Source organism: Ambystoma mexicanum, chromosome 4q (genome assembly GCF_040938575.1).
Source record: "Ambystoma mexicanum isolate Mex_15411 chromosome 4q, UKY_AmexF1_1, whole genome shotgun sequence".
NCBI lineage: Eukaryota > Metazoa > Chordata > Amphibia > Caudata > Ambystomatidae > Ambystoma > Ambystoma mexicanum.
In genome coordinates, this window is record NC_090928.1 from 1,247,533,275 (window position 1) to 1,247,548,011 (window position 14,737).

Below are 14,737 nucleotides of genomic sequence, written 5' to 3' on the forward strand. Positions count from 1 at the left end.
TAGTGTGACGTCCACTGTACCCAAGATCCCTCACGCGTGTAGGATCCTCAGATTGTTTTTTTCCGCCATACTGGTCGGAAGCATCTTGCGGAGTTCCCTGGCCTTAGCCATACTTTTGCTGTTATTATAATTTTAATTCTTATTCATTCCCTTCCCCACCCCAACGTCGACCCTCAACCTCGACGACGGCTGGAGAAGTCATCGACCGTCGACTGCTGCACGACGGATCTGGGCCTCGGTAGGCCGCTGGCCTCGGCCCGGGCCTAGTAGGCCGCTGGCCTCGGCCCTTACAAGTAGGGAGAGTGGGGGGTGGTACATACTCTTCACTCTTGATATATAGTTACATTTATATATATTCCTACACTTAGCAGCCCGCTGCCTTAAGGTGCGTATGGAGGGTACCCCTTTTCAATTCTGCCCCAAGTGCAATCGCAAATACCCTTGGGTCGACAGGCACGCCACGTGCAATCTCTGCTTGCCGAGGGATCACCCCGAAGCGAACTGCAGAGCGTGTAGTAGGTTTAAACCTAAGACACTTAAGGACCGTTCGACAAAGCGTTGGGCCCACCACGCCAGGCAGGAGGCCATGGCAGCGGAGGGCGCCTTCAGCGATGGCAGCGACGCCGTACTTTCGGACGGCGAGGGCATTACGGCGTCGAAAGACAGCCGACGAGCGCAGGTCCCCGACCTCGGAAGGTCGTCCGGCAAGGCGGCTATGGGGAAGACCCCCGGCGACGCAAGCGCTACACACCTAACACACACTAAACACACTAAGACCAACCGGACCTCGACGACGTCGACTTCCCGGAAAGAGGCACAAAAAGAACGGTCCGACTCGGTGTCCTCTGGGCGCTCTCGATCGAGATCGCCTCACGACGCAAGGCAATCATCCACTCTTGCCAAGAGTGCCTCGCTACACACACTAACGGAAGTTCGATCGTCGGGAGACGAAGACGACTTCCACCCCCAGGCCGCGCTCCAAGATACCGAGACCGCGGTTAACACCAGTGAGGCCCCACGCCCGAAGCACACAGATACCTTTCCAGACCCTCGACGCCAGGCGTCGAAAGTCTCTGGGGCCCCCAAGGGACAGGGAAAACATTTTTCCACGCACGGAGAAGGGGGGGAAACAGCGGAAAGCACAGCCTTCCACCCCTGTAAAGCCTAAGCAGACAAGCAAACACAAGTCTACCCTTGAAAATAAATCACCTGCTAAAGTAATACCCTGTTCCAGGGAATGGTCCAGTGAAGACATAGACAGGGTTATGTCTAGGATGTCTTCCTTGGCTGATTTTTATGATAAGAACCCAGAACACTTTCTTTCATATAACCCTCAAGGGGCCACACCCTCAGGCTCCTCCGATCCTATCCCGCTAAGTAAAAAGCCCCGGGTCGAAAGACCTGAACCCTTCGAGGTTCAGCCTTACTCCACTCCATATTCTACTCCACTCCCCAGTTATCAGGGACAAGTTTTCCCTGAAGAGGACCAGGAGTTTGCAATTATGGAAGAACAAACCGGGACAGATTACTATGCAGAGGATGAGGACCTGGAGGAGGGAGAAGATGAGCAGGAAATTTACAGAGTAGATTCCCCAGTACAAAGCGAAGCCCCAGTTACTGACTCTCCAGTTGATAACCAGCCCCTCCTTAACGAGGTTCTCGCTCGAGCAGCGGAACACTTCCACATCGACACCCACGGTGTACAGGAGGAAAGGGACTTCGCGGAGGAGTTTGTAGGAGAGAGAAGACCGGTCGCTCAGACCATCCCTATCCTCAAATCCATCCAACGAAGAATAGATCCTTCCCTGGTGAATCCTAACCTCACCAGAGCTGTCAACCCCAGAATTGAAAAGATTTTCCGGGCAGCCCAGTCTGACCCTCTGTATATAAAGGGACATCTTAAACCAGATTCCCTAGTGGTGACCAACACTAGAAAGAGGGCTGGCACGCCCTTATCTTCATCAGAAGCTCCTCCCGACAAGGAGAGCAAAAAACTTTACGGGTTTGGCAGAAAGGTAGCCTCAACGTCCGCCTACCAAGCAAGGATTGCGAATTCCACCACCCTGTTGGCTAGTTACAATTGCCATCAATGGGAAGAAGTCGCGGCGCTCATTGCCTCTGCTCCAGAACCGTTAAAGGGCCAGCTGGCTCGGATCTCGGCAGAGGGGAGAGCCGTGTCTGGTTGCATTTTAAAAGCAACTTTCGACGCCGCTGACAACGCAGGGAGATTGATAGCAGAAGGTACTGTTATCAAGAGACATGCGTGGTTACGGCAGTCGGGATTCAAGACAGAAACCCAGGCTTCTTTAATAGACAAGCCAGTGGAACCCGACCTATTGTTTGGGAAAGCGGTCGAAGACGCACTTAAAAATGCCAAAGATGAATATGAGACTCTCAAATCCCTTGGCCAGCTTACCAACAAACCCCCTAACCAGAGGGGGAACAATAATTTTCGTCGCCCACGCGGCCAAAATTCACAAAGAGGCAACTATGCCCAGGGACAAGGTACACAATGGAATAACAACCAGCAGTCTACCCAGAGTTACGGCAGGGGTAACAAGAGAGGTCGTGGAAGAGGCAGAGGCAGCCCCAACAAGGGCGGTGGCACGCCTCCACCAAAACAGTGACGCTCAGTTCAGGGTCCCTTGCCACGCAACCCCAGTAGGGGGACGCATTTCCACCTTCACCCAGGCTTGGGAAGGGATCACCTCAGACAGATGGGTGCTGTCAACAGTATCCGCAGGATATTGTATAGAACTACTGCAGCGTCCCCGGAATCATCCTCCACGACAAAGAGTGCACTCCCTAGAGCATCAAAGGATCCTTCTCGAGGAGATCGCCATTCTGCTAGAAAAGGACGCGATAGAACTCGTCCCAGGACACCAGGTAAACAAGGGTATCTATTCAACTTACTTCCTTGTGCCAAAGAAAGATTTGACAATGCGCCCAGTATTGGACTTACGGCCTGCCAACAAATATGTCAAGCCCCAAAAATTCCGTATGACCACGCTACAAGAGGTAATCCCCCTCCTAAAAAAGGGGGATTACATGGCAACCTTGGATATGAAAGATGCTTATTTTCATATTTCCATGCTCCCAGCGCACAAAAAGTACTTGCGCTTCAAGGTGGACAGTCGCCACTACCAATTCAAGGTACTGCCCTTCGGGATAGCTTCAGCACCAAGGGTATTCACCAAGGTACTGGCGGTGGCGGCTGCACACCTACGCAGGGAAGCAATCCCGGTGTACCCTTATCTGGACGACTGGCTCATAACGGGGGAAACCCCAGGAATTTGCAGGTCAAACATTCAGAGGACTATCGACCTCCTCCACGAATTAGGCTTCTCCATCAACGAGAAAAAGTCAAGTCTGGTGCCAGGCACCTCAAAACAGTTTCTAGGAGCTATCCTAGATACTCAGAAAGGATTGACCTTCCCTTCGGAAGAGAGAATTCGGAATATACTTCTGCAAATTCCGCATTATCAGTCAGGTCAACAGATAACAGTACGCAAAGCTATGCGGTTACTGGGCATGATGGCGTCATGCATTTACCTGGTCCCCCACGCGCGTCTGCGCATGCGTCCCATGCAGGAATGGTTGGCGAAACAGTGGTCTCAGGCAAGTGGTCATTGGGACGATCTAGTGGTCGTTTCGCCAACACTCGTACAGAGCCTACACTGGTGGACAAGAGAGAATCTCGCAAAGGGGAAACCCTTTTACGATCCCGAAGTACAAACCGTGGTGACTACAGATGCATGCCTGACTGGGTGGGGAGCTCACCATCTCCACCACACAGCTCAGGGTCTCTGGTCTCACTCAGTAGCCAAGAACCACATCAATCTGCTAGAGCTTCTGGCAGTATTCCGAGCGCTAAGGGCGTTCGAGCCCCATCTACTGAACTTGTCGGTGCAGATCAGGACGGACAGCACGACAGCCATGTTCTATCTGAACAAGCAAGGGGGGACTCGTTCGCCAAATCTGTCCAAGCTTGCCCAGAAAATATGGATATGGGCACTCAGACGGAACATCTTCCTGTCATCGCAACATGTTCCAGGGGAGCTCAATTCCCTAGCGGATGCTCTAAGCAGAAACTCCCTCCCAGAACAACACGAATGGGTCCTTCACAGAGACGTAGTAGAAGATCTCTTCTCTCAGTGGGGTTTCCCCACTATAGACCTATTCGCCACAAGCGAAAACAAACAATGCCCAGGATTTGCATCCAGGTTCCCCCAGCCGGACTCCCAAGGGAATGCCCTGTGGATGAACTGGTCAGGGATGTTTGCGTACGCTTTTCCACCAACTCCTCTCATCAGGAAGGTGGTGTACAAGATGAACAAGGAATCTATGACGCTCATCCTAGTTGCTCCCATGTGGGCGAGACAACCATGGTTTCCACACCTACGCAGGATGGCGGTGTGCGAACCCATCAGACTCCCAGCCTGGTACAACCTACTGTCCCAGCAACAGGGTCAAACAGTGCATCAGGAACCCAACTCTATGAACCTAGCAGCATGGCTCCTGAAGTCATAGAGTTTGGACATCTCAAATTACCACAGAGGTGTATGGACATTCTAAAGGAGTCCAGGAAACCAAATACAAGGCACTGTTACTTTGATAAGTGGAAAAGATTCGTTATCTGGTGCCAGAATAAACAAATCAACCCGGTTGATTGCACTCCTTCCAACGTTGTGACATACATGCTCCACCTGCTGGATGCAGGGTTGGTTTTTAACTCGCTGAAAGTACACCTGGCAGCCCTCTCGGCTTACACCACATCCCATAACAAGGTCTCGTGGTGGAAAGTACCAGTGGTTAAAGCCTTCATGGAAGGAGTAAAGAGACTTCACCCTCCTATTTCGAACCCACCGCCAGGATGGGACCTCAACGTGGTGCTAGCTAAGCTCATGGGACCCCCATTCGAACCCATGCATAAAAGTAGTCTCAAACACCTGACTTATAAAACGGCCTTCTTAGTAGCCATTACCTCCATAAGAAGGGTCAGTGAAATTCAGGCTCTGTCAGTGCAGGATCCTTTCTTTACTATCCACAAGGACAAACTGGTTTTACGCACACACCCTAGGTTCTCACCTAAATTCATATCCAAGTTCCATGTAAACCAGTCCATCGAGCTTCCGGCTTTCTTCCAGAACCCGCAAAGCTCGGCTGAGGTGAAACTACACACCCTAGATGTGCGTAGGGCGGTCCTATACTATGTAAATAAAACCAGACCGCTAAGGAAGACAGATCAACTGTTTGTCTCCGTAGCTACAGGCAGAGAGGGGGATCGCGTCTCTAAGGGCGCTATCTCGAAGTGGATTATCAACTGTATACAGCTGTGTTACTCTCTTTCTGACAAGACTCTGCCTTTTACGCCAAGGGCCCACTCTACTAGAGGCATTGGTGCCACTCTGGCTTTCATTGCAAATGTTCCCCTCGACACCATTTGCAAAGCGGCTACTTGGAGCTCTATTCACACTTTTACTCAGCATTACTGCATTGACACTCATTCCAAGACAGATACACAAGTGGGACAAGCGGTTCTAAGACACCTGTTTGCTCATGACCCTTCTCACATCCCACCTCCTTCTTCTGGTACTGCTCGCTAATCTATGCACAGCATGTGATCTAAGCAGATTCCACAAGCCTCAGAAGGGATACATTACTCACCGTAATCGTATTTCTGATGCTTGTATCTGCTTAGATTCACATGCGACCCACCCTTCCTCCCCTCCGAGAGAAGGCGCATGATTGCTTGTAGTCTTACCTTTTCTGTCTATCTGCTTGGATTATCTGTACTCACGCTACTCCTCATGCTTCCTCATGTCAGAAAAAATACAATCTGAGGATCCTACACGCGTGAGGGATCTTGGGTACAGTGGACGTCACACTAGGGATAGTATTACTGGCACGCCTGTGTCGACGCCCATTTTCGACTTTCGAAAAACAAACTGTAATACTCCGCAGCTTCCACTAGATGTCGGCCTATGCACAGCATGTGAATCTAAGCAGATACAAGCATCAGAAATACGATTACGGTGAGTAATGTATCCCATATCACGCTTTATAATAAATTAATAATTGAATATCACACTGAATCTGAGCAGTAATCAATAATGGATAGTCCGGCACTAGCACACTTGTGAATAGGAACAGAAGAATAAGGTGGTAGAGAATGCTTTATATAAGTTCAGATGGATGTAATGTTGAATGAAAATGCAATACAGAAAATACTCAATATGATTTCAACAAAACAATGTAATCACTTTTCTCTGGCAATCCCCTCCCCCCTTTATGCAATGCAAGGAAATGGAAGGAAAGCACACAGTTCTCAGAAATGCAATCAAATGTAATTCAGTTCACCCCAGCAAGCTTAGACTACAGAAGTTGGAAACACAGGCCCAAAATGCTTTTATATGTGCTGGCAATGAAGTGAAAAATATGCTAAAATGCTTTCAATTCCCTCTAGAGGTTCCGGGTGAGTGGTATCTAGTTAATATTAGTCCCGGCTCACTCTAGCAATGATTCAGGGATGGTTCTTAAGAGGCAAACGAATTTTTTAGCAAGGAAAGCAAGGAAACTGTTGTTTTCACACGTGGAGAAATTTGCAAATCGCGGTAAATTCGCGAGTGCGTTTTTCGCGATTGCAGCAAAAGTGTATGGAATAGGAATGCGGTTCATTGAAAAGCCAGGATTCTAAGCTTTCAGAGGAAAGTTACTGCAAGTCTCTAAGACAAACGGTTACGGAGTTATGAACGATTTTGTGAAGGTTGTTTTTCGGATTTGAAATTTTAAAGTTCAAAGTGACAAGTGACAGGTAGCAGCTAGAAATGACAGGTGACAGCTTTTAGGCAGTTCTACTTAGATTAAAATAGATTGAATTATATTATTTTAACTAAGAGATTGGTTCTGCACAGTTCCGCTAGGTACTCGCAATATCTTTAGAAATAGAATGGGCCTCGCCACGGATCTGGTCAGGTTTTAGACTGGACTCTGGTCTGGTCTCGGCACTTCACAGTGATCTGGGTCAGCTCTATGGTTCTGCTAACAGTGGTCTGGGTCAGCTCTGCTCTCTCTGGATCTTTCTGCACAGCTTTCCCTGGAGATTGATGGATTTGAAGTCTGGATCTCTGGATGTGGTATGGTCCGGCAGAGCGCGTTGCAGCAAATGGAATTGAATGTCCCCATCTGTCCTGACTGTCTGCTTTTATGTGTTCTGAAAATGGGTGTGTGAGCAGCATCACTAGCCAGCCCCTCTCCACTTGTCATTGGCCACTTCATCCTCTTCCCCTTGATTGGGGGAATGAAATGAAGTGTCATCATGATGAGGTCTGTTTATGGTACAGAGAACCCACCCCTGTCAAATTACACACAATCTATATTTTGACCCAAAAGACATATTTGCACAGGTACACATTTGTTTAAAATTACATGCACCCATCACATATCACAGGAGGTATACCCTGTCCAAATCTGCTCTTCCTGGGAGCTTGCATTCAGAAATGGCAACATATTTCACTTTTTGGTCAGGTTACCAATATCAGATTCTTACTCAAATTTACCCAAATGTGTGCAAGGCATGCAGGCATTAATTGATGAAGTATCAGACTTTTAACATGCATACATTTTAAGTAATACCCTCTTAACTGCTAGTTTGCCCCAGATCATGCCTCCGGTTCTAAAAACCTCTTAAAATGTGGGCAGAAAAATCACAAGAATTATGGTATCATTTAAATAATTATGACAAGTCCGTACTATGAGTTATTCATCTTTTTCTAAGACCATATTCTGGCTACAGGGGTGTGTCTTTTCAGGTCACATGGTACAGAAACCAGTCTTTCCACTTTCTTCAAGCTCAGCCTCTGTCTCCAGTTTCTCCCCCTCCCAGTTTCTGCCAAGAGGAAGCCATTTTTATTACCCCTGCAATAAACCATCTGCCTGGGCCCTGGAAGGCCCATTGTTCAAGAGGAAGCCGTTTTTAGGGCCCCCATAATAAAACATTTGCCTGAGTCAGGACAGGGCTTTGTTCAATTTCCTGCAGAGCCCAGGTAATTCAATCAGAGAAGTGTCATATCCCTTTTGGTGGGAGCAGCAAAAGGGCAGCTAGGCCTGGGAACACAGCTGTTGTGCAAGTCTCATCTCCTGTCGGGGGTAGCTGGTGGGCAGAATTCAGTTCCTTAAGCCAGGCCCCAGCTAATGTCACTTTTAGTTACCCAGTTTTCTGCATTCAAATAAAACTAACCATTTTTACATATGCAGCTAGAATTCTGATTCTAAGTTTAAAACTATGACATTTAAACAATTGCAACCTATGTGACACTCAAAAGTAGGTCACTCATTTCTGTTAAACATTTAGATTTTTAGTGTCTTTCAGTCCAATTTTACTTGAACTGCTGAAATCCACAGCTCAGCCAGTCTTGTTATAAACCTTCAAGTCACTTCAGAATATAACTTTACATTGTATCCACCTCTCAGTAAGTCTTTCTTTGGCATGCTTTGGGTTCATTTATTCAGTTTTACAGAAAAAGAGAAAAAAGTCTGGTGTTGTTTTAAAACGCCGGCTTTCTGATAGTGGTGAGTACTGGTAATGCACCCATTTTTGGGATTTAAGAAAATTAATTCCCCACAATTCTAGGTTGCTTTTGGCAATCAGCATTGCCATTCCCAATGGTTTCAGGCTACTGTGTGGGTAGTCCAATGGTGGTTTTAGGCAGTGCCCTTTTGTGCCCATAACATCGGCAAAATGGGTGGCAGCCTATTCTTCATGCACTTCCCTGGGCATTTTCTGGGAATCTCTGGCCATCATGTTTTCCATGTCAGTACTGCACAGTTTTGAGGTAGGGCTTGGATGCGTGGATAAAAACATCCCACAGTGTATAAACAGTGCCCTCTTCATTTGGACCTGAAAAGTGTAGTCCAGGTAGATGGATATTTTGGCTGTGCCCTGCAAATCTGGCCGCCTGATCACGAGAAGGCGAGGATGGTTTCACGGTCCCTGTAATTAACTAACTTTGCTATCACTGGTCTGGGTGGGTTGCCAGGGGGAGGTTTCGAGGTGAGGGATCGATGAGCCCTTTCAATTGTGAAACCCTGGGAGAGTTTCTCTGCACCTATCTCCTGTAGTAGGAGGTTTTCGACGTAGTTTGTGGGGTCCGATCCCTCAATACCCTCCGGTAGGCCCAGAAGGTGAATGTTACCGCGTGCGCGCCCTTCTGCCTCCTCGGCCCTGTCTTCCTGGTTTTTCACTTTCTGCAGGAGTGCATCTACGTCTTTGAGGAGCACAGTTTTGGCTTCGGTGTTTTCGCGGACCTGGGCTTCCAGCGTATCTGTCCTGCCGGCCAAAGAGCGGACGTCCTGGCGCAGGAGGCTCAGGTCTATGGCGACTGCGTCAATTTTATGTTCCACGGCCGTTTGGGATAGTTTGATGGCTTTGGGGATCTGTGTGTTGCTTGGTTCAGTTGTTGGCCCTGAGGGGTCGGGCAGATCTGCGGCGTTTGCCCCATTCATGGTCTCAGGCGCTGTGGGCCCCGCCGCCATGAAGGTATCAATGGTGGTCTGGCGTTGCTTAGCCCTTTCCCCTTTGGTGGACATATCAACTGGTCTACAGGTGCTTCACTGTGCCTGGCGCGGGTTTAGGGGTGGCTAGGGTGTGATGAGGCGGAGAGTCCATGAGTTCCCTGTGCCAGCGCTAGTGGTTGGGCTATTGTGCAGCTCAGTCCGGCTGGTATCTGTGGTAGAGGGCAGCGGTATGCTATAGGCCGCTCCGGTGGCCCAGATGGATGGCTAGTGTGCAGGGGCCAGACCGTGTCATCCGGCAGTGTTCGTCGGGGCCGCTCCTCGGGGTTTCAGATGTAATGATTAGGGCTCGACCCGCGAGTCTCCACTACGTTTTGCTGGGCGCTTCGTGTAGGAGGACACCGTGCATATGTAAGGTGGGGGGGGGGGGCAGCTCGCGTGGGCCAGCGGTAACAGCCGGTATATAGCAGTTGGATTTGTTCCCCCCCGGTCACCTCGAAGATCCTACGACACCCAGGCTCACGGTTCCAAGTCACGGTGGGTTGTCAGGCTCGTATCAGGCTGGGCTCTGCGTCCTGGGTACTCCTCCTCTCGTTCGCACACTCGGCCGCTCGAGTGCTTCGCTGGTCCCCCACCTCGGTCTGGCTGGGCGCTCTTGTACAGCGGGGGGGTCTTCTCCACTCAGGCGGCTTGGGCGTTGTGGCGCGGAAGCAGCCTTAGAGTTCGGGCCGCTGCGCCGAGCTGGGTGAGGGAGCCGCCATTTTGGCTCCGGTCTGCTGGATCGTGTCGCACGGTCTATAAGGCGAGGCCGGTCACTCAGAACCACAGGAGTTGGCCCTCAGGTGCAGGAGGGTATCAGCCCTTAGTGAGGCGGTTTGTGGGCTTCAGGGGCCCGTAAAAGTGTAGTTAATGGCAGCTTATGATGGTCGCATCAGGCGGAGCGCACGGATCGAGCGTCCTCTTCACATGGCGGTTAGCCACGCCCCCGTTGATGGTGTCAAGGTTAAACACGCGCAAAGTGTAACGTGCCAAACAAAAAGATCTAAGAAAGTCTGTGTCGCTAATTCTGATAGTGCCTTGGGGGATATACATTGCCTGTTTGCAGGCGAGGTAGATCTAACCCAATTGACCAGACCCAATAAGTACCTGGTAGATGGTAAAACAGGTTCCAAAACTATAACTCCTAAAACTAGTATTGATCAGCAATCAGAGACTAACATGAATCTAGGGGATAATACCAAAACATAAGGAAAGAAAAAGGAGTATAAAGACGTTGCGCTGGTAATGGAGGAATTTAATGCACTACAAATTCAACCAGTACCCCTATAGAATACCTGCCCCCTTTAAATAGGATAGCCATCCTATGTATACTGCATCATATAGTGGCATTAAGAACAATAAACACCGAGGACATTAGAATTGTTGATCAAGTTGAAGGGACGGCTATGTCAATTTTCTAAGATCTGGTTTTCCTCAGAATCAACTTTAGATGACATCCTAAGATATGAGAATGAATTGTATAAAATGGGTTGCAGCTATAGGGTAGTGTAAATGACTCCACACAACGTACGGTATGAGAAGCTAACTGACAACATGGTCTCTACTAACGTAATTGCTGGGAAACCAACTATGAATATGCAACGTGATGTGGAAGCCAATGTGAGTAAACGGAGAAATAGTGGAGCAATTAATAGAATGCATGCTAAAAGGGAAAGACGACAATAAGCAAATAGTGAACAAACAACAACTGAGTAGCCATATGAGTCGACAGGATACATCCAGAATAAAAGGTGCTACTGGCGATGGTTACTGGCAGTGGTTACCCACAGTCTTTAAGGCCCATTTCTCATCAATTAGTCGATGACGTTAGTATTACATGTTCGTGGAATTCTAGATGGTTTGACCACTTGTGAGCTGAGCTAGATATTGATGCATATCGATCTGTATAGCATTGCGTTGCAGGCAACATGGATGATTGAAAAATGTGAATTTGATGGTAGGTTTACAAAACAAATATTGGCAACTAAAGGCCCTATAGGACTCATTATCTCCGTTAGTCATCCTTGGAGCTTGAGCCCTATGACCGGGTCAACTACTATGGTCTAAGTTGTGAAAACAGTATTTAAGATGATGATGATAGTGGTTAACATATATGATCCTCCAAACAACTTTGCCACTAAACAAAACATTGCCACAATGAGAAAAATAGTTGATGCCATAGATTTCAACCTGCCTGTGTGGATAATGGGAGATTGCAATGCAAAGAATAGATTAGAACACGCTGATCAGTTCAACATGGATGTGTCTGCATCGGTTAATTCTTTGGCTCTGTAAAAATATTCACACAAGCCGTAACACCCATGACTCTCCAGAAACAGTGATGATCTGGTATGGATCAGTAGTGGAGTAGCCCACTATGGGCCTCCTATGATAGGGGGACCGTGCCTATGAAATACCACCCTGTCTGAGCCAATAGGATACGGGCAGGATAGAGGCTCACCTGTAAGAGTGAAACATACCACCAGGTATTCACCAGGCTGAAAAGAAATGGACAGCTTTAGTACAATTAAGTACTTAGGATAAGGTAACAATAACAGGGAAGTTAAAAAAGAAACTAACCTGAATATGCTGAGAATAGACTTTAAATGAAAGATCAGGTAGATGTGGTAAAAAGGTTCTTATAGATGTTGTTTGATAGGAGTCCTGGATTAGGGTAGTAGCAAAACAAGAAGGAGAATAAGAGGAGGTAGGGCAAAAGGAGGAGGTAGTTAATTTGGTTAGTAAGTGAAGACCTTATTTCCCTGAACGGAACGAGGGTGTTCTAATGGAAAACCGAGAAGCAGTGATTACAGCAATGTGCCCAAAGTTCAAACCTGTCTGTAGATTGAAAGGTACGTAATCCAGAAAAAGAATCCATAGTTCAAAATGTGTCAAAAACCAGGTAATCGGCAAGCAAGCAGGAAATCCAAAAGCAGGGTCGTTTTTACTAGATCCGGGGTGGAAGTATCACAGGAGAATTCCAACATCAGAAGGCAACTCACAGCAGTAAAGGAAGTCAGTAGCAATGAAGCAGCAATCGGAATATCAAATAACGAAGGAGCAAGAAGCGTGGAAGTCACTTCAATCAGAAGCAGTTGCCAAGTGATATGTACGTGTTCTTATGCTTCCGAGCGGAATGCCTCCTTTGATGTAGGTACATGCGCAAGCTTGGAGAGTGTTGCTCGAGCATGGCAACCAAAAAGGGGCGTGATTGTTTTGAAACGTCGGGCTGCTTGGGGGAGCGACGGTTGTGCAGGCGCCATGGCAACCGCCTATAGCGTGTGTTTTCTGTTTCAGCACGCAGCAGCGAGGAACGCTGGGAAAGGCATGGGCTCTCTTGGACTCCTTATCAAAACGCTAAATGGATACTGTCTAGGTGATGCCTATACGAGAGTGAGTGTAACAGCGCATCCATTATTGACTATTGTGAAAGACGTGGCTATTGTTGCACGCGAGGAGAGTGACCATATGCCACTGTCTGACCTTCTAAAATCAGCCCTTAACTGTGATACTCCTACAATATATGACCAAAATGGTGACATTTTTATGAATAACGGATCTAACCGTATACAGTGGAATTCAGTTAACCTGGGTAAAGCCAAGCAGGTCACTGAGGCCCTATTACTGATTTTATATACAGTGCTATACTCATAGGTGTATTAGCTAAATGGGTCTGTTTTGGTCCAAGATTTCATGAATATCACCCAGGCCATTAGAGCTGCAGTACAACAAAGAAGAAAGCACATACGTGCACATGAATGCTGGAATTGTGCTTCTAAGAAAGGGAAGCACTATGACAAAAGGATAATGGCTGCAAAACAACAATTAAGGTCAAACATAACTAGTGTAATTTATCCTGTTCTGAATGTGTACTATGCAAGTGAAATTAAAAATTGTATTAAGAAAATGAAACCTGAATATCGTAGATGGCTTGGAGCACACAAACGGAAGTGCGAAATGGAGATATGGCTCCAAATCGCTGTGCACGCCAGAATGGGTAATTTGACAGGAATGTGGATCGTAATTAGAGGTACAAACAAGAGGCCTACCTATTAAGTGTCCCAGAAAGTGAGTGGCAGAAACATATCCAATTAACACTGGGTGCCATGATACCCACTGATCCTGAAATCGTGATGCCATTTGAAAAATAGGTATGCAAATAGTCGATTGCTGATATCATAGAGAAACTCAGTCTTTTGCAGCCGGGCCTGACGGTACATGTAATAGTATGATCAATCACCCAGGATGTGGGCACAGCCCCTATATATACTATTTAATCATATCGGAGAATGTGGTATATTCCCCATGTTTTGGAGCGAGAGCCACATTCTTCTGGTCCATAAGCAGGGTTGTTAGACCAATCCCTCTAACTACAAGTTGCTTGCAATGCTAAATATCCCGCAAAGATCTTGCTGTGTGATTTGACTAAGTGGATTCAGGACAACAGAATATAACCTCCCAACCAGATCGGGTTCTGCACATATTCCAATACTAACATAATCTTGTGATCTTAGTATCTGCTGTCGAATATGCCTGGGTGAGACTCCAAACATCTGTCTACGGGGTTTACGTCGACTTTAGCACAGCACTTGACACAATGATGAGAAACAGATTATGGATTAAACTCGCTGTACTGGACATTCCCCATTGCCTTTTGCAAATAATTATGCTACTTCACAAAAATGCCAGTGTTGGGGTACGTCTGGATGGTCGTGGAAAGCTATCTGAATCTATTCTCATGTGCAGAGCTGTTAAACAGGGATGTATAGTGGCATCCACTCTGTTCAACCTATACCTTGATGACATGGCAGCTGTTTTCGACAGCCTGAAACATTACCCAGTGAAAGTGGGCCCACTTAAAATCAGTTGGCTGGGTTACGCTGACGACCTGGTCTTGTTAGACCATACACCAAAGGGACTCCAAAGCATGCTTGATGCTCTCTCGACCTATGCGAAATTGAATGGCCTTAAAGTTAACATTAGCAAAACGCAGATCATGGGAAGAAAAACAGACCTTGATGTGTGTGGAAATATGTTGTTGTACCCGTTGAATGTGTAAAGAACTAGAAATATTTGGGGGTTATAATCAAATTGACAATCTGTAAAAGGAAGCCAACAGACTGGACCAACACAGAACAGGATGTGAGCATGCTTTTGTACACTGCCGTTTAATTTTCTTGTTCTC

At 47.4% G+C, this 14,737-nt stretch overlaps 1 protein-coding gene across 5 annotated transcripts in view; it reads left to right on the plus strand.

Moving 5' to 3' along the window:
• LOC138468321 (exportin-5-like) overlaps window positions 1–14,737 on the plus strand; it is a 2,334,215-nt gene that overhangs the window by 1,367,317 nt on the left and 952,161 nt on the right. The gene's annotated exons all lie outside the window — the stretch shown is intronic.